The sequence below is a fragment of the Ranitomeya variabilis genome, chromosome 2, assembly GCF_051348905.1.
Source record: "Ranitomeya variabilis isolate aRanVar5 chromosome 2, aRanVar5.hap1, whole genome shotgun sequence".
Lineage (NCBI taxonomy): Eukaryota > Metazoa > Chordata > Amphibia > Anura > Dendrobatidae > Ranitomeya > Ranitomeya variabilis.
Genome location: NC_135233.1, coordinates 596,304,664 through 596,322,195, shown reverse-complemented (window position 1 = coordinate 596,322,195; position 17,532 = coordinate 596,304,664).

The window sequence follows — 17,532 nt, the reverse complement described above, 5'->3', positions numbered from 1 at the left end:
AATGGCCAAGTCAGAGTCCAGACCTCAATCCAATCGAGAATCTGTGGAAAGAGCTGAAAACTGCTGTTCACAACCGATCTCCATCAAACCTCACTGAGCTTGAGCTGTTTGCCAAGGAAGAAAGGGCAAGAATTTCAGTCTCTCGATGTACAAAACTGATAGACATACCCCAAGCGACTTACAGCTGTAATCGCAGCAAAAGGGGGCGCAACAAAGTATTAAGTTAAAGGGGCCGAAAAATATTGCACGCCCCACTTTTCAGTTTTTGAATTTTCACAAAAATTTAAAATAACCAATAAATTTCCTTCTACTTCACAATTGTGTTCCACTTGTTGTTGATTCTTCACCAAAAATTTACATTTGGTATCTTTATGTTTGAAACATGATATGTGCGAAAAGGTTGAAAAGTTCAAGGGGGCCGAATACTTTCGCAAGGCACTGTATATCCGGGTGGGGAACCGAGTGAAGAACCGATTAACCAAATCTGCAGAGCAAGAGCAGAAATGATGCAGGAGGTCCATTAGCATTGTGACGCACTTCTGGTTGAAGTGTTAGGTCAAAGTCACAGTACTATTGGACCCATCACTGTTCTCTTAGAAAATAAGAATCATCGTATTGGCCCCACCAGGAGTCTTTGGTACTACGCCATACACTTACAATTTTGGTCGAGGTATTAGGTCCAAGACACCCCTGATGATAATAGTCAACAGCAGAACAATAGTGCGCTAATAATGCGCTGTTGCATCCACTTACCTGTTTACAGATGCCACTGTCAATTATGACAGCAGAGGTTGGAAATAGGGTGCCAAAGGCCTACTGAAGACCCCGACGTGTGCCATGTTAGTAAACCTATGTTGGTCAGCATGTCTCCTGGCTTCATGGAGATTGGTGACCTCACAATACACTGTGCAGTATCACAGTAAGCAGATTCAAGTTCTAATGAAAAATTAAGGAAAAGAAAAAATGAAAATAATTGAAAATTACCGTAATAAACAAATCACCCCACTTTTCTGGGAACATAAATAATATCTAAAAAAATTAACATACGTCAGAACTGATGTTTTTTTAGTCACTTCACACTGGATTTTATGAGCATTTTTCAGGCGCAGAGATGAGAAGAGAACATTTCACAGCTGATCATCCGCTTTCACAGCTTCCCCTGAAAGTGACACCAACAAGTCACCAGGACAGAGAGGATTACGCTATTTTTAACTGCTTCTTTCTCTGACGAATAAGTCATAGACTTCCCCTTTAATTAATACAGACACATGGCAGGATTTATGGCTTCTGAGCCTGGCAGAGCCCCAGCCGGGCAGAGACACATTTGGAATAGACGATTACTCCACTTTTCCTTTTTCTGTTTTTGAGGTTTTATTTGGATTATATTAGTAGTGGGTTTTTTTCTTAACCCCTTATTCACGGATGAGATTTTTTTTTGTATCTCTCTTGGCTCAAAAAAAATAAAGTGATTCTTAAATGTCATGAGGCATAGTGGGTATCTGTCCACTCAGGGTTCACCTTGCAGGCCCAACACTGTAATGGTGACCTGCCCTGCACCCTGCACATGCAAATGGCGCACATTTAGACCTTTGTGCTTGATCAAGGGACTGTATTGTTTGTAATGGCCACGGTGCATCGGAACATAGGCCAATGCATGTGATATGTGTCCCTTGGTTGCAGGCATAGGCTTCATCTAAGGCCCCATTTTGACCTTCACCCACAGCAACGAAGGTGTTAAATCATGTCATGGTGGCAGAAAATCAGGTGATGGCTATGGTGATGAATTGTCAGCTCACACCTCTCCTCGCGCAGCCGGCGCTTGTGACAATGTGTGATCAGACTCCTAATTTCCAGAACCCCTCCTGCAGCAGAGCGTTCAATTATTCCTCCTTACCATAGAAAAAACATCTGTCCGGGCGTCAGATCGCTGGCATCACATAAGAGTGGGTAGCTGATCCCTTTATACTGCCGCCCACCCAGTCTGTAGGGCCACGTTCACATGCCGCTGACGTCCCCTGTATGTGCACCCACTTGCTCAGTGCCAACTCCAGGATTATGGTGGCCTTCGGATGGCACAGTGACCTCCTCGTCTACCTCACCCATGGCTCTACAAGTGTTAAGCATGTTTATCCATTTATTCAGATCATCATGTGCCACCAAAGCCCAGCGGGTCCTGGCATCACCCCAGGCTCATCTGATACTGATGCCAGCCATGAGCAAGTGCACATGCTATCTAGCGAACAGATTATAAAAGGGGGAAAGAAGCTAATTTTACTGGGGCGACCACAATATAGGGGCTTCTACTACCCCATAACCATTTGTACTGGGGCATGCACAATATAGGGACTTTGGCTACCTTATAACCATTTGTACTGGGGTGTCCACAATATGGTGACTTCCGCTACCCCATAGCCATTTGTACTGGGGCGTCCACAATATAGGGGCTTCTACTACCCTATAACCATTTGTACTGGGGCATCCACAATATAGGGGCTTCTGCTACCCCATAACCATTTGTACTGGGGCGTCCACAATATGGGGACTTCTGCTACCCCATAATTATTTGTACTGGGGCGTCCACAATATGGGGACTTCTGCTACCCCATATCCATTTGTACTGGGGCGTCCACAATATAGGGGCTTCTGCTACCCCATAACCATTTGTACTGGGGCGTCCACAATATAGAGACTTCTGCTACCCCATAACCATTTGTACTGGGGCGTCCACAATATGGGGACTTCTGCTACCCCATAACCATTTGTACTGGGGCGTCAACAATATGGGGACTTCTGCTACCCCATATCCATTTGTACTGGGGCGTCAACAATATGGGGACTTCTGCTACCCCATATCCATTTGTACTGGGGCGTCCACAATATAGAGACTTCTGCTACCCCATAACCATTTGTACTGGGGCGTCCACAATATGGGGACTTCTGCTACCCCATAACCATTTGTACTGGGGCGTCAACAATATGGGGACTTCTGCTACCCCATATCCATTTGTACTGGGGCGTCAACAATATGGGGACTTCTGCTACCCCATATCCATTTGTACTGGGGCGTCCACAATATAGGGGCTTCTGCTACCCCATAACCATTTGTACTGGGGCGTCCACAATATGGGGACTTCTGCTACCCCATAACCATTTGTACTGGGGCGTCCACAATATAGAGACTTCTGCTACCCCATAACCATTTGTACTGGGGCGTCCACAATATGGGGACTTCTGCTACCCCATAACCATTTGTACTGGGGCGTCAACAATATGGGGACTTCTGCTACCCCATATCCATTTGTACTGGGGCGTCCACTATATAGGGGCTTCTGCTACCCCATAACCATTTGTACTGGGGCGTCAACAATATGGGGACTTCCGCTACCCCATAACCATTTATACTGGGGCATCCACAATATGGGGGCTTTTGCTACTCCATAACCATTTGTACTGGGTCATCGACAATATGGGGGCTTCTGCTACCCCATAACCATTTGTACTGGGTCATCGACAATATGGGAGCTTCTGCTACCCCATAACCATTTGTACTGGGTCATCGACAATATGAGGGCTTCTGCTACCATATAACTATTTGTACTGGATCATCGACAATATGGGGGCTTCTGCTACCCCATAACCATTTGTACTGGGGCATCCACAATATAGGGGCTTCTGCTACCTTATTTCCATTTTATGTATGCCTAAAGCTGGCCTCCAAACTAAAAGGTGCTATAGACCGGACCCCTTATTAAAGAAGAATTTAGCATGTACCAATTTTCGGGACCCTACAATAAAAAAAGTTTCATGGATGCTGCTGATAGAAAGTTGTCTGCTGGTATGGGCGCAGTATGGCAGTGCTATTTGGTGACACTATGGTGATATTTTTTCACAGCACTTCGCCCACCCCCTGACAGGCCGCTGGAGGGGAACGGTGCCTAGTATTACGCTTATAGTACCTGTAATCAAAACTCAACCAAAGACAGAGCGTCCTCTGTTTTGGAAGGAAATAGAGCAGTCATATTTTTGACTAATGTCCTTTCTCAGCGCTGCGGGCATCTCCGTGTGCCAAGACTCAACTCCTATATTTACCAGAGGTTAATGGTATGGGTTTTTTTTAATTATTATTATCAAAAGCCCATTTTCCCCCATTTTTTTGTTTTACTTATTTCTGGTAAAGCTGGATGGCAACTAGTATGGCTGCCATTGTCGCCATCACAGGGGTTATTTGTTATACATGGCCAGGAATGGAAATATTTCTTCATAAGGCCTCTTTCACACTTCAGTCTTCTGGCATCAGTCAAAATCTGTCGTTGTGACGGAGCAACGGATCTGACAAAAATAGTGAAAAACGGAAACAACGGATCCAGTTTTTTGACAGATCCATATAGCGGATCCGTTGAAAAACCTCATCCGTTGCATCCGTCGCATCTGTTTTTTTTCATCCGTTTCTTCCGTTTTTTTTCGACGGATCCATTTTTTCATATCTCCAAATGGGAGGCTCCCAAACATCATTGGCTACTGGAAAAGAATTGAAACCTATATATTGAGTGTTTTGACCTCCCATCTTTGAGAGGTTGTAGAGCAAGTGGCAGAAATGGAAGGAGTTCTAGCAAATATTGTGACCATCTATGAGGATTTTGCTTCTGAGGCCAATAGGCAGGTTGCTAGCAGGCTTCTTGCTTGTATGCTTTTTGCTGGCACATTGAGGAATGAAGCCACATGGCAGGATTATATAGATTTGTGGCTGTCTGGCCATTTGGCTACTAAATACAGATTTGGAGCATGCTCAGTGTAAAAAAACGGAATCCGTCGCTGGATTCCGTCATTTGACGGAAAGCGACGGATCCTGCGCCCGTAGGTTTCCATTCTAGCCAACGACGGACGCCGCTGGATCCGTCGCTGTCCGACTTTTTGACGCAGACAAAAAAAACGTTACTTTGTCCGCTCTCCAGACAACGGATAAACAAATTCCAACGGATCCAGCGCACGACGGATGAAACGTGAGGCCATCCGTCGTAATCCGTCGCTAATACAAGTGTATGAGAAAAAGACGGTTCCAGTGGGCAAATTCGCTGGATTAGTTTTTTTCCACAAAACGACGGATTTTGACTGAAACAAAAATATTGAAGTGTGAAAGAGGCCTAAGTCCCTTAAAATCTGCCCTCCTGAAACCTAGAAAATACAGCAAAACAAGGCAGAGATGCTTACCTGCCTAGGCCACCAAACAAATGCACTCTCAGGATGCAGTGGACTGTGGTGTCTGTTCACATGGGGTGCATTTGGATAGCGCTGGGCAGGCCCGCCTGATCTAATAGAAGGGTGTCACTACTAGGCCTGCCTGGATGCTGTGCATCTCCATTGTGTGAACAGCGCCGCATACAAGTCTTTTATGTGCGGCAATGTGCCAAGCAGCCACCCCCTCCATTAATTTGGTAGGTTGTGAGTGGCTGCTTCATCGGTTATGCTGCACCTGTGTTTCTTCTACCACATGGGTCCACTGCATCCTGAGAGTGCATTTGTTTGGTGGCCTAGGCAGGTAAGCATCTCTGCCTTGTTTTGCTGTATTTTCTATTTTTGGAGGATCTTTGAATCCTCTTTTTGTGCTTTTGCTGCCCTCCTGAAACCTAACCTTGAAATCTTGGAATAGGCTTGGATTCTGATAAATAGTTGCTGCAATAATCGCTGGAACCAAGTCCTAGTGCTTCATACATATTGCTGCATATTGATATCATTGTGTCAGACTCTGAGACACCAGGGACAATTCTTTTTCTAGACCTGCAGAAATCAGTGTCTTTTTGGCACATTGCACCTTATTGACTAATATAGGAGTAGAATGCCATGGAAGTCCCCTGTTCATTGAGAATGTGTTTGAGGAGTTAGTCCTTTGAGTTCTCCACAAATAAGACTTACTCCAAGATAATCACTGTATTATCTATATACAACACTCTCCCCCCCTCCATATGTAAATTCGTCTATCGTTTGGGAGATTTTTGGAGGGAAAGGTTAAAGGGAGAGCGAGGGGGAATCTTCGTTGAGCGGGGGCGACACTTGCACACAAGTTAGGGTAAGGCTACTTTCACATTTGCGTTTTAATCTGCAGCGTTTAATCCGCAAACGCAAGGACACGCAAAACGCAAGAAAATGCGTGTAAACGCAGCGTTTTAAAACCGCATGCGGTTACCGCATGCGTCATTAAAACGCTGCGTTTACATGCTTTTTTTATGCGTTTTTCATGCGTTTGCGTTTTTTGTGCGCATGTTGAAAAAATTTACAGGAGAAAAATCTAGATCACAAGAAACAGCCAATGGGACTACAGAGGGCGTGTATTACGGGATATCTATATATAGACCCTAGGACAGCTGAAATCTTCAGATTTTGCTCCTGTATCCTGTGACAAGATGGATCTTCACATGGATAGCTTTTACTTCAAACTTGATCTAAGCATCAAGATTTTTCAGGCATGTGCGTGTGCTTGGGAGCAACACCGAAACCGGGAAAGACAGAGAAGGACACGGTGTAGGCATTTTTGGCAACACCCCATTGTAGAACTGCGGGAGAGCCGTGGTGCATATCACACCCTGTATGGCGAGCTCAATGAGAACCCAGAAAAATTCCCGGAATATACAAGGATGTCACAAGACTCTTTCCGGGATTTGCTTGATCGTGTCCAAGGAGCCATCCGGAGACAGGACACACAGCTCCGTAGAACGATTCCACCAGAGGATCGTCTCCTGGTTACCATAAGGTACGTAATAATTCTAAACAAATGCTAGTCATAATTTTTGCAGGTCTGACATGTATTTTTGGCATTTTTGAAAATTATTTATTCTTTCTACAGATTTCTAGCAACTGGAGAGAGCTTGTCATCCCTTCATTTCCAGTACCGCCTTGGAATTTCCACGCTGTCCGGAATTGTTTTTGACACCTGCCGGGCTTTATGGACCATTCTCCGTGAAGAATTTACAGTGGGGCAAAAAAGTATTTAGTCATTCAGCAATAGTGCAAGTTCCACCACTTAAAAAGATGAGAGGCGTCTGTAATTTACATCATAGGTAGACCTCAACTATGGGAGACAAACTGAGAAAAAAAAATCCAGAAAATCTCATTGTCTGTTTTTTATCATTTTATTTGCATATTATGGTGGAAAATAAGTATTTGGTCAGAAACAAAATTTCATCTCAATACTTTGTAATATATCCTTTGTTGGCAATGACAGAGGTCAAACGTTTTCTGTAAGTCTTCACAAGGTTGCCACACACTGTTGTTGGTATGTTGGCCCATTCCTCCATGCAGATCTCCTCTAGAGCAGTGATGTTTTTGGCTTTTCGCTTGGCAACACGGACTTTCAACTCCCTCCAAAGGTTTTCTATAGGGTTGAGATCTGGAGACTGGCTAGGCCACTCCAGGACCTTGAAATGCTTCTTACGAAGCCACTCCTTCGTTGCCCTGGCGGTGTGCTTTGGATCATTGTCATGTTGAAAGACCCAGCCACGTTTCATCTTCAATGCCCTTGGTGATGGAAGGAGGTTTGCACTCAAAATCTCACGATACATGGCCCCATTCATTCTTTCATGTACCTGGATCAGTTGTCCTGGCCCCTTTGCAGAGAAACAGCCCCAAAGCATGATGTTTCCACCACCATGCTTTACAGTAGGTATGGTGTTTGATGGATGCAACTTAGTATTCTTTTTCCTCCAAACACGACAAGTTGTGTTTCTACCAAACAGTTCCAGTTTGGTTTCATCAGACCATAGGACATTCTCCCAAAACTCCTCTGGATCATCCAAATGCTCTCTAGCAAACTTCAGACGGGCCCGGACATGTACTGGCTTAAGCAGTGGGACACACCTGGCACTGCAGGATCTGAGTCCATGGTGGCGTAGTGTGTTACTTATGGTAGGCCTTGTTACATTGGTCCCAGCTCTCTGCAGTTCATTCACTAGGTCCCCCCGCGTGGTTCTGGGATTTTTGCTCACCGTTCTTGTGATCATTCTGACCCCACGGGGTGGGATTTTGCGTGGAGCCCCAGATCGAGGGAGATTATCAGTGGTCTTGAATGTCTTCCATTTTCTAATTATTGCTCCCACTGTTGATTTCTTCACTCCAAGCTGGTTGGCTATTGCAGATTCAGTCTTCCCAGCCTGGTGCAGGGCTACAATTTTGTTTCTGGTGTCCTTTGACAGCTCTTTGGTCTTCACCATAGTGGAGTTTGGAGTCAGACTGTTTGAGGGTGTGCACAGGTGTCTTTTTATACTGATAACAAGTTTAAACAGGTGCCATTACTACAGGTAATGAGTGGAGGAAAAAGGAGACTCTTAAAGAAGAAGTTACAGGTCTGTGAGAGCCAGAAATCTTGATTGTTTGTTTCTGACCAAATACTTATTTTCCACCATAATATGCAAATAAAATGATAAAAAAACAGACAATGTGATTTTCTGGATTTTTATTTCTCAGTTTGTCTCCCATAGTTGAGGTCTACCTATGATGTAAATTAAAGACGCCTCTCATCTTTTTAAGTGGTGGAACTTGCACTATTGCTGAATGACTAAATACTTTTTTGCCCCACTGTATACCCATACCCACGGAGGACATGTGGAAGGAAATTGCTGAAAAATTTTGGACTGTTTGTGATTTTCCCAACTGTTTGGGTGCGGTGGATGGGAAGCACATCCGGATTATCAAACCAGCCAGAACGGAATCACAGTTCTTCAACTATAAGAAATATTTTTCACTTGTTCTCATGGCAATAGCCGATGCGGACTGTCGCTTCATTGCTGTGGACATTGGTGCTTTTGGCCGTGGCAACGATTCACAGACTTTTAAAAACTCTGATATGGGCCGACGTGTTTATGGCAAAAATTTTAATTTCCCACAGCCACGACCACTCCCCAACACTCAAGGCCCACCGCTGCTATTTGTAATGGTTGGGGATGAGGCCTTTCAGATGAGTGAAAATCTCCTGAAGCCTTATTCAAGTCGAGACTTGAACCGCACAAAACGGATATATAACTACAGACTAACCAGGGCCCGCAGAACAGTAGAGTGTGACTTTGGGATTATGGTGTCCAAATGGCGCATTCTAGCAACTGCCATAAATCTAAAAATGGAGACAGTGGATGAGGTGGTTAAAGCCTGTGTGGTTCTCCACAATTTCATTATGGCTAAGGAGCGACCCACCATAGAACTTGATGAACCTGTTGCAAACCCTTTGCCTGATTACCGTCATCACCCGCTGCGGTCAACAGTTGAAGTAGGCCACATGCGGAACCAATTTGCTGCCTTATTTGATTCTGACATTGGACGTGTGCCATGGCAGGACAATATGGTGTAAAATGTCCTGCTGGCTTCGGGTCTGTAAAGTTATGTTTTAAATGTTAATAATGTTTTTTCTAATAAAATAATTGTGTTTTACTTTCTTCGCATGTCTCCTATCTATTTCCTTAACAAACCACTTTGGGTTTTTGGGCTTTAGGTTGTTGACGTCATTGCCTGTCTTGGTTCACCAGCAGCTATTTGCCGCAGACTGTATAGACGATGGCTGTTATTGTCGCAGTATTTGTCCAGTACTTAACATCAGTATTTGTAAGCCAAAACCAGGAGTGGTAGTTAAATGCTTAGTGGTGCATATGTGTTTATTGAACTTTTCCTCACATAGTTCCACTCCAGGTTTTGGCTTGCAAATAGTGCTGTAAAATACTGAGCAAATACTGACAGTGTGACGGCAGCCTACACCACAGATCTATAGTCATCAAGTCAGGGGTCAGAAATAATGAATTCATGATGCAAATGGCTCTTCAATTCATTTTTCCTGACACTTGTCCGGGTGAGTATAGATATGCCATGTATGACGTACATTGTCCCTTCACTTTGTGTGAAATATATGTAATGTACCAAGAAGATAAAATGGAGGTAATACAATGCATTTCTCAAATCAGCAGGTCAGGGGTCATAAATAATGTTTCTGATAAGACACGACCTGTTGAGTATAGTTGTGTTGTGTATTACCACCATTTTGTCTTCTGTGTGCGACAAAAAGTCACGGAGTAAACAGAAAGAAGTGTTTTTGGAGAAAATACAAGTGTTATTTTTGGGGTCAACCTCATTATCTCGCAACCAAACACACACCAAGCTTCAGTGTTCTGCTAAGTAAGTACTGGAGGTTGGAGGTGGCCCCCAAAAAAGTGTTTGACGCATTTTTTGTTATTGGCGCACGGTGTGTGTTGACGGCAGCGAAATACACAATTAACCAAACCTTATTGGGGCAAAACACAGGTTTATTTTAGTAAACACAAAAAAAAAATAAAATAAAATAACTGCGCCTGCTTGGGGTTGAGTGCCGATATTGTGGGGTGTCGAGCTGTGAGGTCTGGCATACTGTAGCCGACATAGGGGTGGCAGGAGAAGGCGCTATAAAACTGCTGGGGTCAGGAAATTCAGGGATTGGGCTAGACACATGAGAGGGCTGAGACACACTGGAAGGGTGAGACAAACCAGACATTACAGACACATTGGGAGGTGAGGGGGGAGGGATAGCTATGGGTTTTTTTTGTTTTGTTTTGCCTTTCCCTTTCTTTGGTTGGCGTGGGTGTCCTGGGAGCCTTGTTGGGCTAATTGGTATCGGCCTGGCCGTGGTGGCCGACCTGTTGCGGTCTGTGTGCCTTTGCTGCGGCATAGTTGTTGTGGTGGCGGGTAACGCCAGGGTAGGGTCCGGCAGCGGCATAGTTGTTATGGTGGCGGGGAACGCCAGGGCAGGGTCCGGCAGCGGCATAGTTGTTGTGGTGGCGGGGAACGCCAGGGCAGGGTCCGGCAGCGGCACTCTTGTGGTGGCGGGGAACGCGGCACTCTTGTGGTGGCGGGGAAAACCAGGGCAGGGTCCGGCAGCGGCACTCTTGTGGTGGCGGGGAACGCCAGGGCAGGGTCCGGCAGCGGCATTCTTGTGGTGGTGGCGGGGAACGACAGGCCAAGGTCCTGCGGCTGCAGCATGGTGGTGGCAGTGGAGGAGGCCCAAGCAGGAGCAGCAGTTGTCATGGTGGTGGCGGTGGGCTGACCCACTGCACTGGGCATGGTGGTCCGGCAGTGTTTGGAATGGAGGTGGCCGTGCAGTGGTATGCAGCAGATGTCGGCATTGAGGTAAATCGTGACAGTGTGGGCACTGGTGGAAATGCCCCCACTGTCTGCTGAAAATACCGACTCTGCTGCATAGCCTGCACGTAAGCAGCATTAAAGGCCTGCATAACAGTAATCTGGAGATCGGGACTAAGGTGTTCCGACATGCCCTGTTCTATCTGATTAAAAAAATGATGTGCTGGCCTCTGGAGGTCGGCTTTCACTTGGGCAAGGGCTGTGGTAACCTCCTGGATACGTGTGCTCATATGACTAATGGCAGTATCCAATGACAGAAAAAAGACTCGCACATCCAAACTAGTGTGAATAGGTGCATACCAGGAGCAGCTACCTCCATACATAAATATACAAAAAAGGTTGCACTCTATCGTGCCAAAGCATGTCTAATATGAAATACATGAAATATGAATAGCAAAATGGCTTTTGAACATTAGGAAAATATTTAAGAGACGCTTTGCACAGAATTTGATATAATCAAATAGTGTGAGCCCATCAACCATCGTCAAGGTGGTCTCATAAAACTGATGGGTCCCTGACCTCCCTGTCCAAATGTGAACACTTACCGAAGGCCAATGTCTGTATGCCTGGGTGAATGTGGACACCTCTGTTCAGCAAAGCCTACATATGAGTTGGCCGGGACCAAGTGTGATGAGATGCAATTAAAAACCACATGGTGATGGGAGGAGTGCTCAGTCAGTCAGCTAACATAGAAATGACAGAAAAAAGACTCGCACATCCAAACTAGTGTGAATAGGTGCATACCAGGAGCAGCTACCTCCATACATAAATATACAAAAAAGGTTGCACTCTATCGTGCCAAAGCATGTCTAATATGAAATACATGAAATATGAAATGCACCTATTCACACTAGTTTGGATGTGCGAGTCTTTTTTCTGTCATTTCTATGTTAGCTGACTGACTGAGCACTCCTCCCATCACCATGTGGTTTTTAATTGCATCTCATCACACTTGGTCCCGGCCAACTCATATGTAGGCTTTGCTGAACAGAGGTGTCCACATTCACCCAGGCATACAGACTTTGGCCTTCGGTAAGTGTTCACATTTGGACAGGGAGGTCAGGGACCCATCAGTTTTATGAGACCACCTTGACGATGGTTGATGGGCTCACACTATTTGATGATATCAAATTCTGTGCAAAGCGTCTCTTAAATATTTTCCTAATGTTCAAAAGCCATTTTGCTATTCATATTTCATGTATTTCATATTAGACATGCTTTGGCACGATAGAGTGCAACCTTTTTTGTATATATATATAATGGCAGTATCCAGTCGGTCACCCATCGCCTTGAGTCCCTCGTGGAAGACCGAGCTCAAGTGCAAAAACTCGGGCATGAGTGACCTGTCCGCGGCCCTCTGCCGCTGCCGGGGGGAGCCCATAAAAAATTGGCTAGAGGCAGAGGACTGGGGAAGGGGAACACCTGATGGACCAGCTTCCTGGTCTCCAGGTTGTGTGGCAGGCCCACTTGCCGCAGCGCTGGAGGATGGCTGGGACGGGTCCGTGGCTGACTGATGAAGGACCGCTCCAGAACCTGGGCCAACAGTGGAGCTCCAAGTGCTGTGAAAAAAAAAAAAAATTAATACAATAAAACATTTACAAAAAGATAACTCCAGAGTTATATAAACATTCAGATAGGGAGAGGTCACACTAGCACTATTTGGAGTGAATTTTACATCAGAATTTGCAAGCCAGGAGTACAACAGTAGGAAGAAAAGTTTCATAAAACCACATGCTCAACTTCTGCATGCATCAACCACTCCTTGTTTTGGATTCAAAATACTGATGTAAAATATGAAGAGACGATGGAGGTCGATACAAGCCATATCTCTATACAAGCCACATCTATACTCACCAGGACAAGTGCCAGGAAAAATGAATTCAGGAGCCATTTGCATCCTGAATTCATTATTTCTGACACCTGACTTGATGACTACAGATCTGCTGTGTAGGCTGCCGTCACACTGTCAGTATTTGCTCTATATTTCAAATCAGTATTGGTAAGCCAAAACCTGGAGAGGAACTATGTGAGGAAAAGTATTCAAAGAACACGTACCCCACTTCTGCATGTATCAATCACTCATGGTTTCGGATTCCAAATACTGATGGAAAATACGAATGGACGATGGAGGTCATACAAGGCACATCTATACTCACCAGGACAAGTGCCAGGAAAAATTAATTCAGGAGTCATTTGCATCCTGAATTCATTATTTCTCACACCTGACTTGATGACTATAGATCTGTTGTGTAGGCTTCCGTCACACTGTCAGTATTTGCTCTGTATTTCAAATCAGTATTGGTAAGCCAAAACCTGGAGAGGAACTATGTGAGGAAAAGTATTCAAAGAACACGTACCCCACTTCTGCATGTATCAATCACTCATGGTTTGGGATTCCAAATACTGATTCAAAATAGTGACCCAAAAATGCTAGCATTACAAAACTCTTTTTTTTTTTTTTTTTTAACCAATATACTTACGTTCTTCGTGCAAGGACCGGTCTCAAAAACGCAAGGATGCGGTGGTACTTGTATTTTGGTATCCTTGCTCCAGAACCACTTGGAAGCCGGCTCTCTTGGCGCAGGTCCTTGTTGAACGGTCCTTCATCGATCGCCAATGTGTTTTGACTTTTGACACTGTTGACAAAACAAAACATAATAGTTAGGACAATGGTCTTTTGACCGTGGTCACACAACTGTGTGTGCTGTGAAAAAGTAATGACTTTCTCTCATCATACACAGTTGTGTGAGCATGGCCAAGGTATTGACTGCATCACACTGCATTGCTATACTTACCAAATGCAGAACGGACCCGAGCCGGGGCATTGGCCCAGCCATCCCACAACGCTGTGGCCACCTCATTCCAAAGCCGCCGGATCGTCACGTTGTTGGCGTGCAGTGGATCCCGGGTGTCCCACAATGGGACTCGCTCATGGACCAGGGAGATGAGGTGTTCATCCTCAATGAGGTCCTCATCCCCTTCTGGAACCTAAAAACAAAAAGGACATTAATATTGGAGACATTAATATAAGGAAGACAGAAAACAGAATCAGAGGAATGGCATGAATATTGAAATAAAAAAAAACACTGGTGCTGAAGCAAAAGGGAAAGAAAGAGAGAAGTAGAAAGAAATGAAGATTCAAGAATTGTAAAGTGAGGATACAATAAACAGTCAGCCAGGTATACTGACCGTGACCACGCTGCTCCTGCCCAATCTCCTGCCCAGTCTCTTCCGCTGTAGAAGAAGTGGTCTGAAAAAAGGAAAATATACATTGTCATATGTGTAGATGTGACAGTGAATACTTACCAATCTGAGGAGGTGAATACTCACTTCGCTGACATGTTCCCCTTGTGCAGGCCCAGGCGTTTGCTCATCAGAAGAAGAAGAAGAAGACATTCTGATGTGTGCAGAAAGAAAGAAATGACAGAAATTAGGGCATATAGACACAGATTATAGAAAAGAAATGCATTGGATAGGATATACTCACATAGTTCTGAGGCTAGTTTGCTGATCCAAGGGGCTGTGGGGCGTCTAGTCTGCAAGACAGTCTGATGAGTAGTGAACTGCAAATGTCCACTTCCTCCCTTTATCACCTTGTATGTGGGGGGTGGCTTATCAGTGTCTAGACATGTTTTTCTCAATTGAGACGCATGCGTCGGCAAACGCAACCAAACGCATGTGCTGAAAAACGCATGTGTTTACATAGACTACAATGCGTTTTTTTGGCGCAAACCTTGCGCAATCAGCCGCTTACGTTTCCAGGCGGCAAAATGAAGCCTCTAAAAATTACTACATGTTGCATTTCCGCGCGAAGACGCAGACGACTAGACGATGCATGCGTCGTCAAACGCGGCAAAACGCAAACAAACAAAAACGCATGCGTCGATAATGTTAAATATATGAATACACAACGCATGCGGATATTTGCGGAAGAAACACTGCGGACACAACCGCAAATGTGAAAGCGGCCTAAGTTCACACAGGGCGTTTTTGCTGCTTTTTTTCTGCAGCAAAACCTGATTTCTTGGCAGGAAAGAATCTGTGGCAAAAAAAGCAGGTTTAGCTGCGGTTAAGTGTGTTTTTTTGGTGCGTTTTTGGTGCCTCTATGTCCATGCTGATGTCCCTGACTATTCTGCAGAAAAAAACGCTGCAAATAATGATACCTTCATTTTTTATGCATTTTTGCTGCTTTTTCAACACCCATTCAAGCCAATGGTTAAAAATGCTGCAAAAACGCAGCAAAACCACTGAAAGAAGTGACCTGCTCTATGTCCTAAAAACGCAGCAAAGCACAAAATGCGGATGACACAAAAAAACAATGTGTGTGCATGAGATTTCTGAAATCTCATAGGATATGCTGGTAATGGAAAAAGCAGCTGAAAATTAACATTAAAAAACGCTGAAAAAAAAGGCAGCAAAAATGCCAAGTGTGAACATACCCTTAATGTGCCACCCTCCGCAGCAAGGAAGGGACTCCTTTAGTAGGGACTTGAAAGGGTGAGCTAAAGTTTAGTTTAACCCCTAGCAACAATTTCCCCACTTCTTCATTAAAATCAATGTATTTCACTGCCTGCTGTTTTGGGTGACTATTGTCGTGGCCCTTAGCCCTGGAGTTGTGTTTCATCCCAATGGGTGTTATCAAGACAACTGGCTGGTAATTGCTGTTTTTTGTCCCCCTTGTCTACTTATTGCATCAATCTACCTCCTTTTGTGAGATTTATTATGCACGGTATCAGATTATTGCTCCTTGATTAGGCCGCTGTGTTGGGAGATATTGAGTGGTTTATATGGTGCCAGTCACTTTTAGTCCATTTCTTCGGGTGATCAGGGCCTTTTAGGGACCTTAACCCCTTCATGACCGTGGGATTTTTCATTTTTCCGTTTTCGTTTTTCACTCCCCTCCTTCCCAGAGCCATAACTTTTTTATTTTTCCGTCAATTTGGCCATGTGAGGGCTTATTTTTTGCGGGACGAGTTGTACTTTTGAATGACACCATTGGTTTTACCATGGCATGTACTAGAAAACGGGAAAAAAATTCCAACTGCGGTGAAATTGCAAAAAAAGTGCAATCCCACACTTGTTTTTTGTTTGTTTTTTTTTGCTAGGTTCACTAAATGCTAAAACTGACCTGCCATTATGATTCTCCAGGTCAGTACGAGTTCATAGACACCTAACATGACTAGGTTATTTTTCACCTAAGTGGTGAAAAAAAATTCCAAACTTTGCAAAAAAATAAATAAATAAAATTGCGCCATTTTCCGATACTCGTAGCGTCTCCATTTTTCATGATCTGGGGTCGGTTGAGGGCTTATTTTTTGCATGCCGAGACGGCGTTTTTAATTATACCAATTCGGTGCAGATGCGTTCTTTTGATCGCCCGTTATTGCATTTTAATGCAAATCGCGGCGACCAAAAAAACGTAATTCTTGCGTTTCGATTTTTTTTCTCGTTACGCCGTTTTGCGATCAGGTTAATGCTTTTTTTTTATTGATAGATCGGGCGATTCTGAACGCGGCGATACCAAATATGTGTAGGTTTGATTATTTTTTTATTGATTTATTTTGATTGGGGCGAAAGGGGGGTGATTTAAACTTTTATATATTTTTTATTTTTTTCACATTTTTTTTTACTTTTTTTTTAAACTTTTACCATGCTTCTATAGCCTCCATGGGAGGCTAGAAGCAGGCACAGCCCGATCGGCTCTGCTACATAACAGCGATCATCAGATCGCTGTTATGTAGCTAAAATGCAGGTGTGCTGTGAGCGCCGACCACAGGGTGGCGCTCACAGCCACCGGCGATCAGTAACCATAGTGGTCTCAAGGACCTCTATGGTTACAATATACAAGCATCGCCGACCCCCGATCATGTGATGGGGGTCGGCGATGCGCTCATTTCCGGCTGTCTGCGTTTGACAGCGGCATTTAACTAGTTAATAGCGGCGGGTGATCGCGATTTCACCCGCCGCTATTGCGCGCACATGTCAGCTGTAAAAAACAGCTGACATGTCGCGACTTTGATGTGCGCTCACCGCCGGAGCGCACATCAAAGCAGGGGACCCGACATCGGACGGTATAGTACGTCCGATGTCGGGAAGGGGTTAAGGGCTCATTTCCACTTGCGAGGAAAACGGACGAGTGCAATCCGAAAAAAAATCGGATTGCACTCGGACCAATGTTATTCAATAGGTGTCTTTTCATTTGCGATTTTTTTTCTCAGCCGAAATCAGACTGAGAGAAAAATCACAGCATACTGCGTATTGCTGCGATTCTCGGAAGAGACTCGCCAATGCAAGTCAATGGGTGCAAGAAAAAAATCGCACAGCACTCGCACCATGCGAGTTCTGTCCGATTTTTACGCACCCCGGTCCTTTGAAAAGCCGGCAATTCAG